This window comes from Ambystoma mexicanum, chromosome 8 (assembly GCF_040938575.1).
Source record: "Ambystoma mexicanum isolate Mex_15411 chromosome 8, UKY_AmexF1_1, whole genome shotgun sequence".
In the NCBI taxonomy this organism is placed as follows: Eukaryota; Metazoa; Chordata; class Amphibia; order Caudata; family Ambystomatidae; genus Ambystoma; species Ambystoma mexicanum.
This window is the reverse complement of record NC_090929.1, coordinates 27139890-27160444: the sequence shown is the minus strand read 5'-3', so window position 1 is coordinate 27160444 and position 20555 is coordinate 27139890. Positions and strand designations below refer to the sequence as shown.

Here is a 20555-nt window from a genome sequence, read left to right as displayed (position 1 = left end):
AGCCTCCCGACCCACACTACGATAGCGCATTGGTGGAGACTGTGGGCCCCCCTGGCATTGATTCGCCACACTTTAAGCGACTCCAACTCCTACGTGCATACAAGCGCCAACGCAACTAGTCAATTACTATGCCAGCCCTCTGGTGGAGACTGCGGGCTCTCCTGGCCTTTGATCCACCATCTTCCAAACGGCACCCACTCCTACGTGCATACAAGCACCAATTTAGCTGGTCAATTACTACGCCAGCCCTCTGGTGGAGACTGCGGGCCCTCCTGGCCTTTGATCCACCATCTTCTAAGCGGCACCCACTCCTACGTGCATACAAGCACCAATTTAGCTGGTCATTTACTACGCAAGGCCTCTGGTGGAGACCCCGGGCCCCCTTGGACTTTGATCCACCACCTTCTAAGTGGCACCATTCGCAACGTGCGAGTCAGCACCAACTCATCTAGCCACATACTACGCCAGCTCATTGGTGGAGACTGCGAAACGTCCTGACCTGTAAAACATCCGGGAGGCCCTCAAATGGCATTCTGAAAAAGAACAAATCAAGAAATGACACCCCCCCCTCCACAAACTAGATTACAAACAAAGAACACGGGAACCCCTAACATGGAAAACAAAGGCACAAAGAAGCAGGGCAAAAGTAATGCAGCAGCAAGCGACAACTCAACAACAGACAATGGTGACACTGATAAAGAATGGGAAAACAAAGACCGGAAACGTAGCATACTACAAAATACAAGCGGCAAGTTGTTGACCAAAGGCAATCTAAAAGGAAATGACAAGAACGCGCACCCTATGGCAGAGAGAACTTGCTCTGCACCGCCAGAAAAAAGTGATGGCAGCTCAAGTCACGAGAAAACCAAGCAAGAAGAACAGGATACAATAAATTTAGAGGAAAAAAGAGACCTAAATGATCAGAGTTGCGAAATAGAGATAGAAAATAAGAAAATAGGATAAAACGCTAATCCCATAACAACTGATGAACGAAAAAAGGTTGTGCCAACAAACAATGACGTCCAAAAGGACACAAAAAAGGAGAAAAAAACTACAACTGATGACTTGATGCATTGAAACAGCAGATAACGCATGAGAACGAGGAGGAGGAACTAACACAGCAGCAAAAAGCAAAAAAGGCAAGAAGAAAATGGCAATCGTTTTACGAGAGCAGAATATAATCTCAACTGACGTTGAACAAAGCTGCTCAGCAAACAATCCCTAAAGCAGCCCGGCTATCGCTAGCTATAGCTGAAATCGAAAATCTCATGAAGAGCCATGAAAAAAGGAAAGAGGTATTTGGTAATAGACAGCCTCCCAAGCAAATGGACACAAATAACACCAGTACCCAAGAGCTACAAGAAAGCAGAAAACAAATCGAGAGAGAATATAAAGAATACCAGAAAAGGTCTTTCAAAGGCAATCCTTTTACAGAAGAACACATTTAAAAAAATAACATATCATTCCATCCAGAAGAATCATCAACACCAAACATATGCGGATGTGAGAAGGGACATAAACATGAAACGGCATCAATTCCAACGTCAATGCTGAACCTCCAAAATATGTTATTCACAACAAAATCTCAATCACTAATTCCATATATGAAACTGCAAGAAGCTCTAGCTGAGACAATAAAAGATCAAGCCACCTTACTCACACTAATACACTCGAAACAAACATATCAAGACACACATATGAAGAAATTGCAGGAACGGCTCGACATAGAAGCAAGCGCCAGTCAGCTAAGGCAATCAAGATTAATCGACATTGCAAGGAGCGAACGTGCCGAAAAATCAGATCTAACGCATGCATTGATCACGATGATGACTGAAAGAAACTCCCCGAGAAACCAGACCAAGAACGACAGAGCAAAGGAAAAAATAAACAATCAGTCGAGCAACAAAGAGCGAAAGGAAACAGGGAATGTCTCCCCGGAAGAGGAGACAGAACATATTGCACAAAAAACCTTGCATAACATTCTGGTGGAAAATGTAATTGATTTGACAGAGCCCTTGAGCTCGCTAGCGATTCCTACAAAAAACAACCTGGAAAAACCCCAAAACAATGACATTTTCAATAAAGGAAATAAAACGATGACAGTCGAATAGAAACAAAAAAAAAGATATAAACGGTCAAAACAAAAGAAAAACAGGTTCATGCGCGTTTCTGAGAAACCTAAAAATTTCTGAAAAAGAAAGCGCAGAAAAAAGCCCCAGAAAGTGAAAAATGTGGAAACTGCAAAGAAAATTGAACCACCACGGCATGAAGAAAATACTGAGGAAAGATTAATGGGCGAACTGATGGAAATGTCAGTACATGAAGACGAAATTGTTGATCTATCAGAAGAGACACAAATTCAAATGAGCCAAGTCTCCATGATTACTATAGACCACTACGAGGAAAATCACTTACAAGATTCCACAAGATACAATTTTTCACTTGAAATCTCAAATGAAGAACTACAGGAAATAACTCAACCACAGGAAGATTTAGAAGAAGAATCTCGAATAACAGAGAGGAATGAAACATGTTATGAAAAAAGCAGCTCTGATGAAGGCGAAACTTCGATTGAGCAGAAGAGAAAGAAAAAGGACTGGCGAGAATCGCCTGAGAGAGAAACAGAAATAAAAAAGGAAAAAGGGTCGTCCTTCAGCTGGTCTCCTGTCCCTGATTAAGAGCACAGCAAACATGGAAATAACTGAGTTGGAAAATATCCTTCCCTGGGTCCAGGCCACTACAATCAACAAACAAACACCCAATTCAACTCTGACTCTAATATAAGCGGCGGGAAAAATCTCATCTGGTGTATAATCAACGTATATTGGAACCCTATCGCAATAAAAGAAGAAACCTTTTATAGATGCTGTGTTCTCAACAATCGACCAAGCCAAAATTAAACATTCAGGCACAGAATTCATCATCTGTGGAGACCTAAACATACATTTGTATAGCAACAAAGGCAAAGAACTAAACAATCTTGCATTAGAAAATCGAGCAAGAAAATGGAACAAAGAAGTAGCTAACAGACAGCTGCTCAGATCAGATTGCATTGAAAGCGCAGAAGGCCGAGTGATCGAAACTTGGGCAAACGGAAAGAAAACTGCAATAATAGACTACATATATATGTCCAAAGGAATACATGAAGAGATAAATTACTCCATCAATCTCAAAAACTCGAACAGTGACCATTACATATTGAAAAGATCATTGAGTGTTGCTTGCACGAAGAAAGCAACTTGTTCCCTACCATGCATGGAGATAAACAAAGGAATTAATAGATTAAGAATTAGCCAGCACGATGTGGGAAAGCTACCAAGTGTAATGACCAAATCAAATTTGGATAACAAAAAAAAATGAATTATGCTTGGCTCTTATTCCCATACAGGAAAGATACAAAAAGAAACCAAAAAGCTATGCAGAAACATCACCATGCATATAATCACAAAGTTGTACAAAACAAGAAAGACCTGAGACATGCAATAAAAGCAATAAAAAAAGAGAACTTAAGAGACTGGAAAGAAAGGTGAAGAGGGCAAAGCAACAACACAGAAACTGGACTAAAAATAACAAAGCGACAATACTGCAAGAAGATGCAGAGAGCATGCTACATGCCACGAGAAACCGGAATATGAGACAGCTATGGTCATTGCTTAATTCCCAGCCGCAGACTCAAGACGCCATGACAGCAAACGTCCCTGAGGCAAGCTGGATAAAATACTTCAAGGATCTATTTGGAGAAAAGATGCTGAATAAAGATGAGGAAAAGCGGACAAAGAAGTCTACATGGCATCTGGTGTGGGACTTGGATGACATCAATGAAGCAATAAAGAGCTTGAATATGTCCAGAGCACCAGGGACGGACGGCTTGACCAACATGATTATCAAACAAAACCCGGAACCCTGGAGCTCAATATGCAATAGCATATTCAAACTCATACAGAAAACCAAAAATATACCAGAAACGTAGCAGCAAGCCACCATAATTCCCACATACAAAAACTGAAAAACAGAGGAACCAAGCAATTATCGCCCACTGGCCTTATTAGATGCACTTGGGAAAGTATTTGCGAAAATCCTACTGAAGAGCTTGAACAACTGGGCTACTAAAGAAAAAAAATACGCCAAGAGACAGACTGGATTTGTAAAATATATAGGAACTAACATCAACCTTTCATCTTGAATTTGCTAAAACATCAAGCCATACAATCCAAGACAGAAATTTACGCAGGATGTATAGACCTAAAACTTGTGTTCGACTCAGTCAACAGAAATCTCATTTGGAAGAAACTTAGTGACTGGGAATGTCCGAATAACATCTTGGATCCGATTAAGCTACTCTAGCAGAACACCACCATAAGGATAAGAATATCCATAGAAGGCACACTCTCAGACAAGATTAAAACAACCAAAGGCCTAAAACAGGGCTGCCCACTGGCAGCCACGTTATTCCATCTATACTCAGCTGATTTAGAAGAAAGTATCTACACACCCCGGATTAATCCACCAAAGTTGAATGGCACAACCATAACCTGCATTATACAGATGACATTGTTGTTCTAGCAAGAACACTGATTGGCCTGCAGATAGCTTTAGAAAACATACAGACATACATGGCCAAAAAACAGCTGGAAATAAATGTGAAGAAAACAAAAATTATGACTCTGAAGAAGCAAAACAAAAAGAAAGGCCCAGTCAATGTCTTCCACATTGGAAAGGAAGAAATTGAGGAAGTGAACAGAGTCCAATACCTTGGAATATGGCTAAATCAAGCCTCAACCGAGTCAGAATCGGTACTACTCCTCAAAGACAACACATTAGCACAAGTGCGGCAAGAAAAGGGGCTACATGCAAAATATGGAAAATTCTCCACGATACCAGTCATAACGTTTTACAAACAGAAAGTCATGGCAATACTTACATATGGCGCAGAGGCAATGTTAAACATAGAAAACACCATATGGCAACAGGTCAAAGGTCAGTTTTGGAGGAAAGTACTAAACCTACCAACATCATTTCCCATGCCACGCATCCGTGCCGAACTAGCGCTACAATCAATACAATCTCTTGTTCTCTGAAAACAAATGGATTTGTATAGAAAGATCATGAGTGAAAACTATGCACCGCCATTAGAAATCCTTCAATATAAAAGCAGCGGGATGATAGCACAACCTCTGGAAACTTGGAAATGATACATCGAAACCAAATGCGAAGACGAAGGAATAACCAGAGAACAACTCATAAACAGACCAAAGAAGGCAAAAAAGAGAGTGATAGAAAATGACTGGATAAAGACAAACGAGATCAAGTCTAAATTTGCATTGTATATCCCGTGCAAACTAGACAATAGACCAGTCAACAAACTACAAGACTATCTAAAGTGCTTTCCGTCATTGAAAATCAGAGACATCTTCATGAGAATGAGATTGAACATCCTCCTCACACGACAAGTCATGGCTGCTAGGAAAACAATAGCAGATCAAGAAAAATTCTGTAGGTTCTGCGGCAACGGATTGACAATAGAAAGCTTGCACCATATAATAATGGCACGTTCAGCCCTAAGCGAGAAAAGAAACTATCCGTAGGATGGTTCATACAGAATCAAACAACGCTCTCGCCCGAAGATCAGTGGGCACTAATTGTAGCTGGAAAAGAAGAAAAAACAAATATACGCGGTAGTTTCGTACTGGAACAACATCATGGAGCATGCACAGATGGGCTGAGAAACAAGAAAGAAAGAAATGAACTTCCTAAGGCTGATAGCATCGGGCACATTGCTCATTACTGATGAAATAATGAAATAAAGAAAGAGAACCGAGATAATCTGACAAAATGAAAGATTTGAAAGACAAACTAAAACAAAAAACAAAATAGGTTGCATTCTACTTAATATACCCTCACCCACATCCCTGTACTCACCACTGTAAACTATTGTCTATCTTGTTCCTCTGGGATCTTTCAGTCACCTTTGATATGGTAGATCACTCCACTTTTTCAAACCTTTGCTGACCTTGGACTCCAGGGCACTGCCCTTGGCTGGGGTGCCTCCCATCTTTCTCATCAGTCCATCCCCACCTCTTGGATCTGTGCCCCTTCTGATCCAACCTCCCTCCCTATTGATGTCCCCCAAGGCTCAGTGTTTGAGCCCTTACTTTTCAGCCACTACACCACCTCCCTCAGCCAAGTGATCTCTTCCATTGGATTCTCCTACCTTCTTTTTGTGGACATCATGCAAGTCGTCTTCTCCTTCCCTGCCTTTACTCCCGACCTCGCTGCCCTCTTACCTGCCTGTCTGCGATCAATCACTGGATGGCACTTTGTCTTCTGTTCAACTCCTCCAAGTCCGGTCTCCCCTGGCCGCTTCCATCGCCTATCTCATTTCCCCCTCCTTCCCCAGGCCATTTTAGCCTCCACCAGTTCATTAGTTCTGCCTCAATTGCGGTTAGGAGTAACCGGCTCACCATCAGGAAGATCTGCTCATCCTCACTTTTAATTCAAACAAAACCCTCACATACCTTTGTGCTTGGCTGCCTCGACTGCTATGCCAGGTGTCTACTTAGTCTCTCCCTCCACTCCTTCTCCCTACTTGACAAAGTACAAAACTTTGCTTTAAAGGCCCCCTACAGTCTTCCTTGCTCTTCTCTCACTTCATGCTGGATGGCTTTAAGCGTCTACTGCTTGTTGTCAAATCCCTGCATGAGCTGGCACTTACCTAACACTCCCTTCTGCTACTCACCTCCCCGCAGCCTCTCCTCTACTGCACTCCCCAGTCTGTTTCCTGGCCATCCTGTGCTTCAATCTCGCTTCCACCGCTTCTCTTTCTGCGCACCACTGGAAGGCCATCCTATTCATATTGAAAACACTGCTACTCCTCACTCTTCTCCCACCTCCAAGCATTACCTCTATGCCGGGTGGCTTCCCATGAAAGACTGATCCCTTTCGTCATTACTACTGCTCATGACGTAGCTTGGCCTTACTTTGCTTAGGAGTTTGGTTTTAAGCCCCAATTGTAGGTATTCTTTGTGCAGTGTTTATTTTTAGACACCATTCTTGGTCATGTTTCATTCAAATAATTGAAAACCCACAGTTTTGTATTTTCGGCCTGAGTTTGTTAATGATCTCAAGGACGTGTTATATTGGATTTTTTACCATGCTCTGCTACCATTTGCATGGCCTTTGGGTACTTAGGGGATTTGAAAAACAGGAAGGTTGATTTGGTTAGTGCAAGAAGAGTGAACATTCAAGATAGATTTGCAGGTTTGTAGTTGGGTTAGTGCATGCAGTGTGAGGCACTGTGTGCAGGTCTGTTCTTGGATAGCTCATGTCGAGAGCATGTTGGCTGTCTGTGGCCAGGAGAAGAGCCGCAGTTTGTGTACAACCCTCGATTGAGGGATCTACAACCACTGATCTTAATGGGTGGCTAAAACACCAGACAACAAAGGGTGGCCAAACCTCTCTTAAAGGTTAGTAATGTAGACAGCAACAAGACTCTCAGTTATGGGTGGCTGGCTGAGACAAGGGTACAATTAGTCCACATAACATGCACTGCACTGATAGACTGAACAATACATACTTTAATTATGTTAGACATATAGAACTCTATCAGGTCAAATAAGCTTCTCCAGCATTGGATCTTTCATAGATTCACATGCTGTACGAATATTCCCTGCCGTCAGGCTGATAATCCTCCGTGACATAGAGCAGTTTATTTTTGAAAACTTAAAACTTTAGTCACTTTAACGCTCTAGTACAGTCATTTTGGGTCATATTGCCCACAGCCAATAGAAAGGGCTCCCTTCGATCCACCCCTGGAGGCCATCTTCTGAGTTTTTACTGCATTCTGTAGCCTCCCCTTTGTTTCATCTGTTCTGGATCAAATAAGCTGTTGTTACCCTGATAGCTACCTATATGTATCTGTGTAAATGTAACCAAGCAACATGTACCAAGTGTTGAGCCGTATTCCTGTAACCCTGAATGAAGCCTACCTACTCCCCCCTGTAATAGCGCCTCGATGCCTGTGGGCTGTAGTGCGCTCTACAAATCCCATTGACCAGCTGGAGCCGATTCTCATCTTTAAGGCCTACATCAAGCCATGGTGGAGACCAGTAGGAAATCGTCTTCCAGGCCTGTGGCAGGTGCAGCCTCAAGAATGTCTACATGGAAGATCTCCAATAAGCATATCACACATGATACACATTATTAACAAATACAAAGTATACTATAAAACATACTATAAAAATAGTAAATGTCTTTCTGGAGCTTGTGGATCTGCTTAGATCACATGCTCTGCTTAGTCCAACATCTAGTGGTAGTCACAGAGTATTACAAGATTTGTTTTTGAAACTCAAACGGACGTCAACAGGGCGTGTTAGTAATGCTATCCCTAGTGTGACGTGTACTGTACCCATGTTCCGTCACGCGTCGAGGTCCCTCCGATTGTTTCTTTCTGCCATAGTGGTCGGTCACAAGTTGTGGAGTTCTTTACCAGGCTGATGCCTTTAACTAGTTAAACATTTATTTGTAGACTTTTCTTTTTCCTTATTGTCCGCATTTGCTGCACGGCAAACAGACTGCTTGACGGACTTTGACGGACAACTCCATCGTCGACTGCTCGGCCCTTACAGTAGGGAGAGAGGGGGGAGGGTCTTCATACTGACCGCTTTAGAGAATGCATATTCTGCCATCCACGTTCCTTTTTTTCTCGCCAAACTGCCCTTTTAAATAAAAATGTACAAATCTCCCTTTAAACGTTGCCCTACCAGCCATCGAAAATTCCTGTGGAAGGACACACACCGAGTGTACAATTGCTGTCTCCTTAGGGATTACCCCGAAAAGCTCTGCAAGTCCTGCAAACTTATACGACCAAAAACTCTCAAAGATCGACGCACCAAACGCTGGGTCGCTCACACAATGCAGGCTGAGGCCTCCATCAACGTTATGGAGGACTCCAGCAATGGCAGTATCAGTGTCCTTAGTGACGCGGAAGGTGAGCAGGGTTCGTCAGAACCCCATGTGCAGGCCCCCGACTCCAATAAGCAGGCCGGCGGCTCTGTGACAGACGACACCCAGCAGCCATAGCACACACCAGTCCAAGAACACAAAGCACATACAGCACTGCCGACATTCCACAAAATGGATGAGCGTTGAGGTCAATGCAGTGTCCTCCGAAAAAGCCTCAAGTTCTTTCTTGTCCTCTGTGCCATCGCAAACGCTTTTGCCTCATGACAGTCCTCCGAAACCAGACCCCAAGGTCGGTTCGGACACCGTGCACAAAAAAGCTCTCCTTTCATGCACCGAAGAACAGGCGGCGAAATGCGCATCTGCGTCCCCTAAACAAACGGAGAAAATGCTCGAAATTATTTAAAAACACGTTGGTGCTACCCTGTTAAAAGCTAAGTCACCAAAAAAGTCCAAATCCTTGATGCCTTTGTCCTCCAAAAGCACCCAGGCTGTGCATTCTCCCTCCCGCCCCCATGGACAAACTCTCAGGTGATATACACCACAAGGACCAAGCTCCCTCCCAAGCCACCACTACCTTGTCAGGCTTCCCATCTTCATGTGACTATACTCCTGAACAATTTAATACAATTTTAAAGAGGATGTTGTGCTTTGTCAACTTTATGGACAGGCATCCAGAAGAACTAACGTCCCTTAGAGATGCCTCACAGCCAGGGGCCTCAGTACACCAACCCCCTGACAAAAAACCTTGGGCCTCATCACGAGTTGGGCTGTATTCCCGGCTGTAATACCGCCGACTGTAATAGCCCTAGCACCGACCGGTCCGGTGGTATTACCACTGGATCACGGGTTGGGTCTTAACGGTAAATCCCCATTCTTGATTGGATCCAATGGGGAATTTTCGGTGCTAATACTGCGGGCTAATACAGCCGGCTTTAATACTGCCGAAAACGGGGATTTTCACCTCCCCGAAAAAAGGTGGAGGAAAAAGTCGATTTAGGGCCCAACTCGTGATAGGGCCAGCCCTTAAATGCGGCGTTAATACCGTTACCCCAGCATTTAAGGGCTACATCCCAACTCGTGATGAGGCCCCTTGTCTTGAGCCACAGCCTAGCACCTCTGCACTAGGTCCCCTGGCCTCAACCTACCAAGACCCCTCTCCGGACATGTATAATGTTGATCTCTCTGTGTCACAAGACCCCGGCTCTCAAGGGGATCTTTATAGTCCAGATCAATACTACTACGATGATGATGATGACGATATCTACGACATCCAGTCGCCTGACAACCAAGACCAGCCTGTACCAGATTCTCCCATTGACAACCAACTACAATATAATGAACTGCGGCTGAAGGCTGCCCAACACTTTAATATTGAAACCCAAGAGGCACAAGTAGACAAGGACTTGGTGGTTGACTTTCTGGGAGACAGAATGTCCCTGGAAAGCTTCTTTCAAACAGGTGGACCCTTGCCCCTCCAAAACCACCAAGGACGGCATTGACTCGCTAGCTCCAGCCTTGGCAGGCCTCTGCAACCTCTCCTTCGCCACTGGAGTTTTGCCAACTTCTCTCATGCATTCTCTTGTGCACCGTCTGCAAAACCCTCTGCCAACCCTACTATTCCGGCTAACTATTGCACAACTCCTTTTCAGGGCAAACTCCTGTAGAAGTTGGCTATCTCTCAGCTTACCCTCCGCACTGAATCTGTTGGTTGTCTCCCTGACCATCAGTCTGGCGTTAGAGCATCGAGAGGCACGGAAACTGCTCTTCTGAACACCTGTGAAGACCTGCTCTCAAACCTTGACTCTAACACTCCCTCTGTCCTCATTCTTCTTGACCTCTCCTCTGCTTTCGATACAATGAACCACAAAATCTTCATCTCCCTTCTCTGTGAGACCCTGGGTATCACTGATTAAGCCCTGGTGTGGCTAGCATCCTTACGCTCTGACCGTCCTTCCCAGGTAGAACTCGGTTCCTTTCTCTCCGCTATCACTCTCACTACTTGACTACTTGTGGTGTTGCACAGGGATCAAATCTATCCCCCTGGTTTTTCAATCTCTACATGGCCCCTTTGGCCCATATGATGTCTGCCTTCACAGCCAACTTTCAGTGCTTTGCGGATGACACACAGCTCTCTTTCAGAATACACTCGGCCTCTTCCTCCTCCTCGCTCTTCCCTGACTGACTGTCTGCAATTCAGTCCTGGTGTTCTGCTAATGATCGCTGCCTTAATGCCAGTAAGACAGAGATCATCCTCATTGGGACCCCAGCTCCCACTTTCCCACTCTCACTCTGGCCAACCACCCTTGGTCCTGCACCCTCACTCTCTAGTGAGGCAAAACATCTGGGGGTCATCTTCAACTCTTCTCTCTCCTTCCCCTCTCATATCTCCCTCGGACATGTCCAAAAAAGTTCCACTACCAACTGCACCTCCTCCGAGGTATTCTACCTTTTCTCACCTTCCCCCAGGGGCTTATTGTCTGCAGAGCCCTGGTTCTCTCCAGACTGGACTACTGCAAAACTCTCTTTCTCAATCTTCCTAGACTTATGCTTGGCCTCAAGCCCAGGGACCGTATCTCTCTGGCGCTGAAATCCCTCCACTAGCTCTTTGTGGCTGCAAGGAGTTCCTCTGCATAGTCCACAAGGCTTTCTGGATCCACAGCCTGTACTATCTACAATGCTCTCTTCCTAAATACTCTCCATCCAGAGCGCTCCGCTCGGCCTCCTCCAACTCTCTGCGGGTGAGCCGTTTTTCCAAACAGAGATTTGGGGGTAGATCCTTATCCTGTGCAGGTGCCTCCCTCTGGAACAGCCTCCCTGGCTCTCTCCGCCTTGAGCCGGACTTCCTTAAGTTCTGGAAACTCCTCAAGACATTCCTCTTCTCCTTTTTCTCTCTACCTCTCCCTTGCTAACCTACTTTCTCTTCCTGCTTCCCTCTTTCGTTCTCATTCCCAACGTGTTGGTCAGCTGACTGGTCGCCTGGCGCACCAGCCAGTCCTGCACTTGCCTCTGGGCCTGCACACTCTGCCTTGCATTACTGCACTCGTAATACATTCCATGAGAGTGGCTCTCACTCTGTACTTAACCCTGGACCCTGCTGGACTGGGCGCACTTGCCCCCCTTCACCTCCCTCGCACTTCTGTCTGCACACTTGCACAACCTTGTATGTACTAGGCTTAGCATGTTTGTCTGTTCCTGTCCTCCTCTCCCTCCCCGCCATAGCTGCTTGCATGCATAGGCGCATTGATGATATATGTGCCTCCCTTTCCCCACCCCCCATCTCTCCCCCTACTCTTTGTCACACACTTAATGCCCTAGCCTAGTATGCTAGTTATTGATGTTAGTTCCTTCAGAATCTTCAATGCCTAAGAATGACAATGTTATCCCCTTATTCCCTTCCCGCCTTGAAGCGCTTCACTTGTGTATAAGCCCTTTACAAATAAACAATTCCAATGTACAATTTACAATTACAGAAAGTCCGCCACTCAGTTTATCCCGCTGTTACAGTCTGTACAAAGACGTATACAGCCCTCCCTACTTGCGCCCACTCTCACAAGGGTGGTTAATCATAGAACAACTAAACTATTCAGTACCCACTGACCCTCTGTATATTAGGGGTCAGCTAAAACCTGATTCACTAGTGCTTACCCCTACCAGAAAGAGGGCGGGCACTCCCCTGGCATCAGCTGAAGCCCCGCCAGACGAGGAAAGCAAGAAAATCTATACTTTCGGGAGAAAGGTTGCCTCCTCAGTGGCATATCGAGCCAGAATCACTAACAACACTACGCTTCTAGCGAATAACGGCTGCCACAAGTGGGATGACCTGGAACATCAGATTGAAGCAGTTCCAGAACCCCTAAAGTTGCAATTATTAAGTACTATTGCAGAGGGCAAGCCGGTATCAAACTGCATTCTCAAAAATAATCTTGATGCAGCAGACAATGCAGGCTGCGTCATCACAGAAGGCACGCTCATCAAGCGACACGCCTGGCTCAGACAGTCTGGTTTTAAGATAGAAACACAGGCCACCCTCCTTAACATGCCGGTTGCGCCTAATGTAGTTTTCGGTAAGGCTGTCGAAGACACCCTCAAGAGTGCAAAGTATGTAAGGAAGGCATGGTATCAAAAATACAGACACAAGTGATCACAATTCAAGGGTGTTTATTAAACTGTATAGGTAGGTTGAAAAAACACCTAATCTATACCTAAATCTAAGATGGGAGCAAGCTACGACCATCAAATAATAATAAGGCAGTCATAGTCGTGTCTTGTCAAATAAAAGGGCCTATACTAAGAGAAACCTATTGCCAGTCGTTACAGCTGTTAGGTAGAATTGCAGGAAGTACTCTCTAGGGCCACTACACACAATTAGGACTACACGTGTTCGCCAAACCAACCTTTGGTATAGGTCTGTACCACACAGTTTTTGGTAGCGAGTTGAGCAGCCAGGCTTATCTCAAGAGTGAATGTGAGCAGTACAAGTAGTTACACAGAGGACTTTCAATCATAGTGGTTCAAGTAAACACTTATACTTAAGGTTTCTTGGTAAAAACACTTAGTAATTTATTACACAATCATTTAGAAAACATTTCACTAGAAGAAGGCAACTTAATATTATAAACAAGTAAACTTTAATACAAAATTCTAAGGTTTTGAGACAGTTTGAGCTCCCCTGAAATAGGAGCCAAATGGCAGTTCAGTTACTTAGAAAGGAGCAAAAGGCACAAGGTAAGTAAAATAGATCATATATACTTTTTAGACAGTGCAAATAGTTTCAGTTCACCGGAAGAGTTCAATTCAAGTCAATAGTCCAGGCCAAAGTCAATGGGCTAGTGTTCTGTATAGGAAAGAGCAGTTCTGGTATCAAACAGTAAAGTCTGCGAAATTTCTTGGAAGTAGTTTAGGCGAAAAAGAATCATATGTCGGGTCACAAGCTGATTAGGGCTGCAAGTTGGGAAAGTTTCACAAACTTTCACCGCGAGAGTGGCGTTCTCTCAATCGGGTTGGCACAGTACCTTAGAATGAAGGACAAAATGCAGCTGAAGACGTTGGTTCCTGGCAGGTCCTGCTGATCTCACTGTTCCTGAGCCTCAGTCATGGGGACAAGAGGGAGGACGTTGGGGGACTCCTGCACTGCACGGGATCGTCATAAAAGCAAACAAGATGGAGACACTTCAGTTCCAGTAGCTATAGATTAAAGCGCACAAGCTGGTATCCCTCTCCCTGGTTAATCCTAACCAACCTTGAGAATGGTATTCAGGTGGCCTACGAGTTGATTGGTCCCACCAACTCAAAGGAAGAAGTCGTCCTTGAAGGGGCTTTTCTGTCGAGATGAACTTGGGAATTTGGACCTGCAGCAGGGCTTCAACGGGCAAACCAACGGTCCAGGAGTTGCAGCAGCCGTCCTTTTCCAGCTCTTCTTCGGTTCTTTCGTTCCAGTGGTCGACTCTGCTTTCCAGTCCTGGAGACTCGCCTTTTAAACAGTTCTCTCACTTTCATTACAGCCTAGCTGTCACTCACCCGGCAGGGTGGCTGTCCTTGCCGGACAGTCAGCCAGCCAATCACGCCAGAGTGCATTTGGGTCTCCTAGGAGACTAATCACAGGGAGTTTCGGGCACTTCCCTCACTTCCTGCCCACCCCAGACACTCCGGCGCTAGAGGTGGTCTTCAGTCCTGAAGCCCGCCAAAGGCATACGAACAAAGGGACTTAACCTGGTTTGGCACGCAGAGACAAACACTAGAAGGACCTTTCCAAAAAGAAACAGCAAAAAAGAAGACCAGGACCTGTTTAAACAAAGGGAGTTAAGGCGCCATCTTGAAAAACATGGCTCCCGTGATTTTTAGCTACCGGTGTTCACTGTCGGGAAAAACCATGGTAGTTTGTTGTAAAACCACTGCCACCAGCCTTTTCAATAGGAAAGGGTAGCATTTGACGGCTACATGAGTATTTAACCACAGGGGATACTATGTAATCATTCCAGCACTCCATTGTAAGATGGTGTGTGCTGGGTCTAGGAATTTGGAAAGACTAGTGAAGTCAACGTCACTTTACATTCTCTGGGAAAATGTAGTTTACCCCAGGGAAGGTAGTTAAACCTGTGGGAAGTCTAAAAAGATATCCCTGTGTCACTGCACTGAGGGTGCTGTGTAACACACATGAAAAGGTGATGCCTATGGAGTTATCTTAAAACTCCATAACCAAAAGAGAAATAAACACAGAAAACAAACAATTAAAAAGTACAGAGTCCCAAAGTTCAGCAAAAGAGCTGGGGGTCTCTAAGGTAGAGAGGAATTAGCACATTTTGAGAATTCTGCTTAACAACAACTAAATACAAAAGAGTGTGGGATAACGTTCACAAGAAAGCTAGAATTGTTCACAAATGATAAGTCAGGATGTGGTATTCGGGGGTCTCCCTTCCCCACGTTTTGAGCATGCGACAAGGCGGCACTCCTGAGCACAGCACACTCTCGAGATTCCCCAGCACGAGATGACTGTTCCGCTTCTCAGATATTAGGACCTTCGGTGGTTAAGTCTCTTTTCAGTAAAAGACTCTGGCCTCCAAGGACCTGATGTGATCCAAAATAATAAACAAAAGTTCCTTCCTGCTTGTATGCTGGGTGATGCCTTTTCACCCCTGTATCTCCCTCATCCGGGCTCAGATTCACAAACCGTTCCTTTCTACAAAAATCATAACCAAATGTTCTTTTCTGATTGCACTTGGATGATGATTCTTCACCCCTGGCTCCCCCTCTTCTGGGCTCAGACCCCTCACGAATATCAGCCTCCCTCCATCGTGTTCACACTTGCTTGTATTCAAAAGATCTCTTCTGTTGCATTCATATTTCAGTGGGTTGATGGTTTTTCACCCTTGGATTCCCCCTCTTCCGGGCTCAGACCCTTTTCGAATGTTTGCCTCCCTCCGTCGGGTTCACTACAGCCTATTGCGGTGGGTGATGGCTTTTCACCCCTCGATCCCCCTCTTCCGGGCTTAGAACCATCACAAATGTTAGCCTCCCTCTGTCAGGTTCACTATGGCTTTCCTCAAATCAACTTCAATTATGGCATTCGCAAATCTTAGTGTCTTTTTAAACAGTTCACTGTGGACATCCCTCTGTCGGGTTCACTTTTGTCAACACACTGTTCATCAAGACTTTAGGCTTTGCTCCTTTCAATCGGCACCCCTCTTTCGGGTTTACTCTTGTTAACCTTACAGTTCCTTTCACGGTCTCACTATGTGGGATTCGCTTCCCTTGGTTTCAAACTGTTTGCCGATCAAAGACGTTCGACTGTACAGAGGATTTTGCAAGACCCCTGTATGTCCACTTTGACCTTTCTCTTCCGGCTCTCCTCCGGCCTTCTGGTTTCAGTAGTTTCAACAGTAGGGGGAATTTACCAGTCCCTCTCGAATGACCACCTAAGTGGTTCGGACCCCTCTGCAGATGGTTTCCCCTTGAAGAGTTAACAGTTGTTTGAACTTTTCTTTCTCCAGCATGGGGTCTGGCATGGATTCACATGCTCATGAATATTCCCTGTCGTCAGGCCGGGAATCCTCGGTTAAAAAAAAAGAAAAAACAGTTTCACTTTCATATCAAACTGTATTTCTCCTCTAAACCAATCACTGCACTCTGGGTCATACTGCCCCCCAGCCAATGACAGTCCTCTCCCTAAGCCCCTCCTCTGGCAGCCATCTTCAGATTTTTGACACATGTTCAAGTGTTGGGAGTCCTCGAGTTTTGCTCTGTGAGCTACTTCTACAGTTTTTTTCCTTTTTCGATGGAAACAGTTTCTATTTTTGCCAAAAAAGAGCCGTTGTGCTCTTCTCTCCATCTGCCGACAGCAGGGATCCGTTTGTCTGTGAATTTCAATGCCCCTCAAGGGCAAGAATCATTTCTTCGAAGTTTCCAGAAAGCTATTAGGCCTACTTTGCACCTCCGGCCATGACGGAGGAGAAGAAAGAATGAAGATCCCTCTTAATGCCTCTGTCTTCATCTGGACCACAAAGAAAGAGAGTGCAAGATCTGCCTCGACTTCTCCAAGAAAACCATGAAGGATCAACACAGTAGACAGGCGGCGTGGATAAACGCCAAGGCATCTGCCCTGTGCCCCAAGTAGGGTCATGCCTCACCCTGGACCGGCTGGTCCGAGGAGCGGGCTTCTAAGTCCTTTGATGGCGCCCCATCCGTGGGGGCCCAAGACAAGGCCAAGCACTGCGAGTCTGGTTCCAACTGGGTTGTTGTGCAAGTGGGTCCCATGATGGGCAGTGCGCGATCAACGTCACCATCCACCTCCATCGCCAGCCATCGATCGAGCTCCTTCTCAAAGTGGAAAACATTCAACCCGGCTAAGCTGCGGGAGAAACCTGAGAAGCCCAGTACCGAGGGAAAGGGCGGCCGACTTGTCCAAGAAAGCCCAAGTGGCGCAGGAGAAATCTTGGTCGACGATGGATCTGGTGACAGCTGCTCTCATGAAGGCCCAGGGGGCTGACCCTGTGAGGGTAGCCGCTACTGCACCCAGGGTGTCCCTGCCTCCGAGGCAGGAGTCCTCAGCTGGGGTGGTGCCGAAGCATGCTGGCATGCCCGAGAAGAGGATGTCGTCGCTGAGCCCGGCCCGACCCGACCCCTCAGGGTGCAAAAAAGGGCTGGGGGGGGGCCCAGGCCAACCACAGATCGTACCCCAGGCCATGAAAGTTTCGTCCTCGGGGGACGAGGACCTGGAGTCCCTTCACACAGCCCACAAGGATGTGGAGGATGATGACGATGGCGGCAATGCCGACGACGGCACTGGCAACGACGGCGCTGGGCCTAGTGTTCAACCACGCCAGCTCAGCTGAGAGATCTATCCCTGGGCATCCTTTCAACCCTACACATGTTTGTGTCAGAAATCCAGAAAAGGATGCTGGAGACCCCGGTCCTGGCGGCCCCAGATCAGCCTCTGGCTAAAGACAGGAAGCGTCATCCGACACCCTTGTACCAAGCGCTCTACCCCCTCCTGGTGGACACGGGGACGGGTACGGCGACAATGGATGACGATATCGTCTCGGCGGGCGGTTCTCCATAACCGAGAGCGTCCCCACCAGATGAGGTGGGGTCATTTAATTCCATGGTTACCAAAGCCTCCAAATTTTTCCAGCTTACGCCTGAGGAAACCAAGAAGGTGGGCTTCCTGTACCATAGGCGCGAGGCCAAGAGGAAAACCATCATGGCGGTGCCCCTCCTGGACAACGTGTGGTAGGAAGGCCTGGCCCTCTTGCAGAATCCTTGCACGTTCACGGCCAAACGGGATAGGCTGGAGAAAAAGTACCAGGTGCCGGAGTCCGCTCCCAGGTGTCTGCGGTCGCAACCATCGCCAAAGTCTGTGGTTTTGGCGAGCACGAGGAAGAGATCGTCGAACCCTTCCTCGTCATCCTCAGTCCCTCCGGACAGTGAGGGGAAGAAATTGGACGCCATGAGGAGGAGGGTTATTTACACCGAGGCGAACACCATCAAGGCTGCCAATGCACTGGCGATCCTGGCCAGGTATGACGGAGAGCTGTGGTACAAGCTGGGCCCGATTCTGGAGTTCATACCAGATGACAAGAGGACAGAGGCGATCGCCATTTTACAGGAGCGAGAGGTGGCTTTGAACCATGTCATCACAGTGGTGCTGTACATCGCCGACACAGGTTTCCGGCAGATGTGGAATGGTGTCTACCTCCGTCGTCGAAGCTGGCTGAAGGCCACAAATTTCCGCCATGAAGTAGAGACGAGGGTGCTGGACGTGTCGTTCAACGGAGATAACCTCTTTGGAAAGGCAGTCGACGGGACCCTGCAAAGGCATCAAGGCGAATACAGAGACGGCTCGTGCCCTGGGCACTCTTCAACAACACTGCTCTTCCTTTCGCCCCTCCAGAGGAAATTCTGACACATCGACAAAAGGGTTCTCCTCATCGTACCGTCGGCCCTCCTTGTCCACGGCCCAGGAGGCATACAGGGGCCGTTCAAAGGCCTACGGTGGAGGTGGTTAGCGCCATCATTGCCCTCAAGGCGGTACGCCAGCGCAGAAGCAGGACTGAACCGGCCAAGACGTTGGGCCTCCACCCATGCACCCTGGTGGGAGGCCGGCTGACAGGATTCGTCAGTGAGTGGGAGAAGATCTCCACCGACAGATGGGTGCTGGACGCTCTCGCCCACGGACATACCCTGGAGTTTCAGCACAAGTGTCTGCGGATCTCTCCGGTGGCCCGGCAGGAGCAGCACATCCCTCAACTCTTCGAGGAGGTACGGGCCATGCTGCGAAAGGGGGCAATAGAGCTGGTTCCACGACGACTCTGGGGCTCCGGAGTCTACTCCAGATACTTTCTGGTCAAAAAGAAAACCCGGGTCTGGCAGCCCATTCTAGACCTGCGATGTTTCAACAAGTACCTCAAGTCCCAAAAATACAAGATGGTCACGTTGCAACACGTGGTCGGCCAACTGGAAGGAGACTTCTTGACGTCGGTGGACCTGGAGGATGCCTACTTCCACGTCCCCATTCACAGGAAACACTGAATGTTCCTATGCTTCGTAGTGCAGGGACGGCACTACCAGTACTAGGCCCTCCCCTTCGGCCTGAAATCGGCACCCAAGGTGTTCACAAAGTCCCTGGCACAAGTGGCGGTCCATCTGCGTCTATGGGGGACGCACGTGTACCCGTACATGGACGACTGGCTCATCCGGGCCAGTTCGTGAGATTTGGCCGTCGGACATACGGAGACAACCGTCCAGCTGCTGACGGATCTGGGGTTCTCCATCAATTATCCGAAGTCCTGCTTGACACCATCGCAGAAAGTGCTGTTCCTAGGAGCCAGACTTAATACAGTCTCCTGCCTAGCGTTGCCCTCGCAGGAGAGGGTAGCAGCCATTGTGGTGAAATTGCAGTGACTGTTTTCACTGAAGACTGCCACGGTGCAGCCCATCAAGTCGCTCCTCGGCATGATGTCGTCTTGCATCTTCCTTATCCGGCTCTGCAGGTTTACAGATGCAACCTCTTCAGGAGTTCCTGGACGCTTGCTGGATTCAGGTGTCCTGTAGCTTCGTGGACAAGATCCCGCTCGTCGACGAGTTCCGAGGAGCGATTCGGTGGTGGGGCGTCCACTCCGCCCGTGGGATAGGGTTCCAAAGCCCCACGTACCAGGAGACTGTCACCACGGATGCTTCCCTGGAAGGCTGGGGACACCACACAGAACGCCTGCATGCCAGAGGACTGTGGCAGGCGTAGGAGAAGGATCTTCACATCAATTTCTTAGAGCTGCAGGCAGTGTTCTAGGCCCTCAAGTCATTCCTTCCATCTCTGAAGGGCAAGGTGGTGAGGATCTTCATGGACAATACCACCACAGTGTTCTACATCAGGAAGCAGGGGGGCACTCGATCCCCAGCGCTCTCCAAAGAGGCACAGGACTTGTAGAATTCGGCCATCAAATAAGAGATGTTCCTAATTCCTTTTAACTGGCTTGAGTCAAGAAGACCATTGCCTACTCCCTTCGGCAGGACAAGATGGAAGGCATCTTCATCAAGTTGGGCAGGCCCCAGATCGATCTGTTAGCGATGGCGGCGAACTCCAAATGCCAGAAATTTGCCAG

General features: G+C 47.1%; 1 protein-coding gene across 4 annotated transcripts in view; it reads left to right on the top strand.

Annotated features, from left to right (window-relative positions):
- ZER1 (zyg-11 related cell cycle regulator) overlaps positions 1-20555 on the top strand; it is a 423267-nt gene that overhangs the window by 337160 nt on the left and 65552 nt on the right. The gene's annotated exons all lie outside the window — the stretch shown is intronic.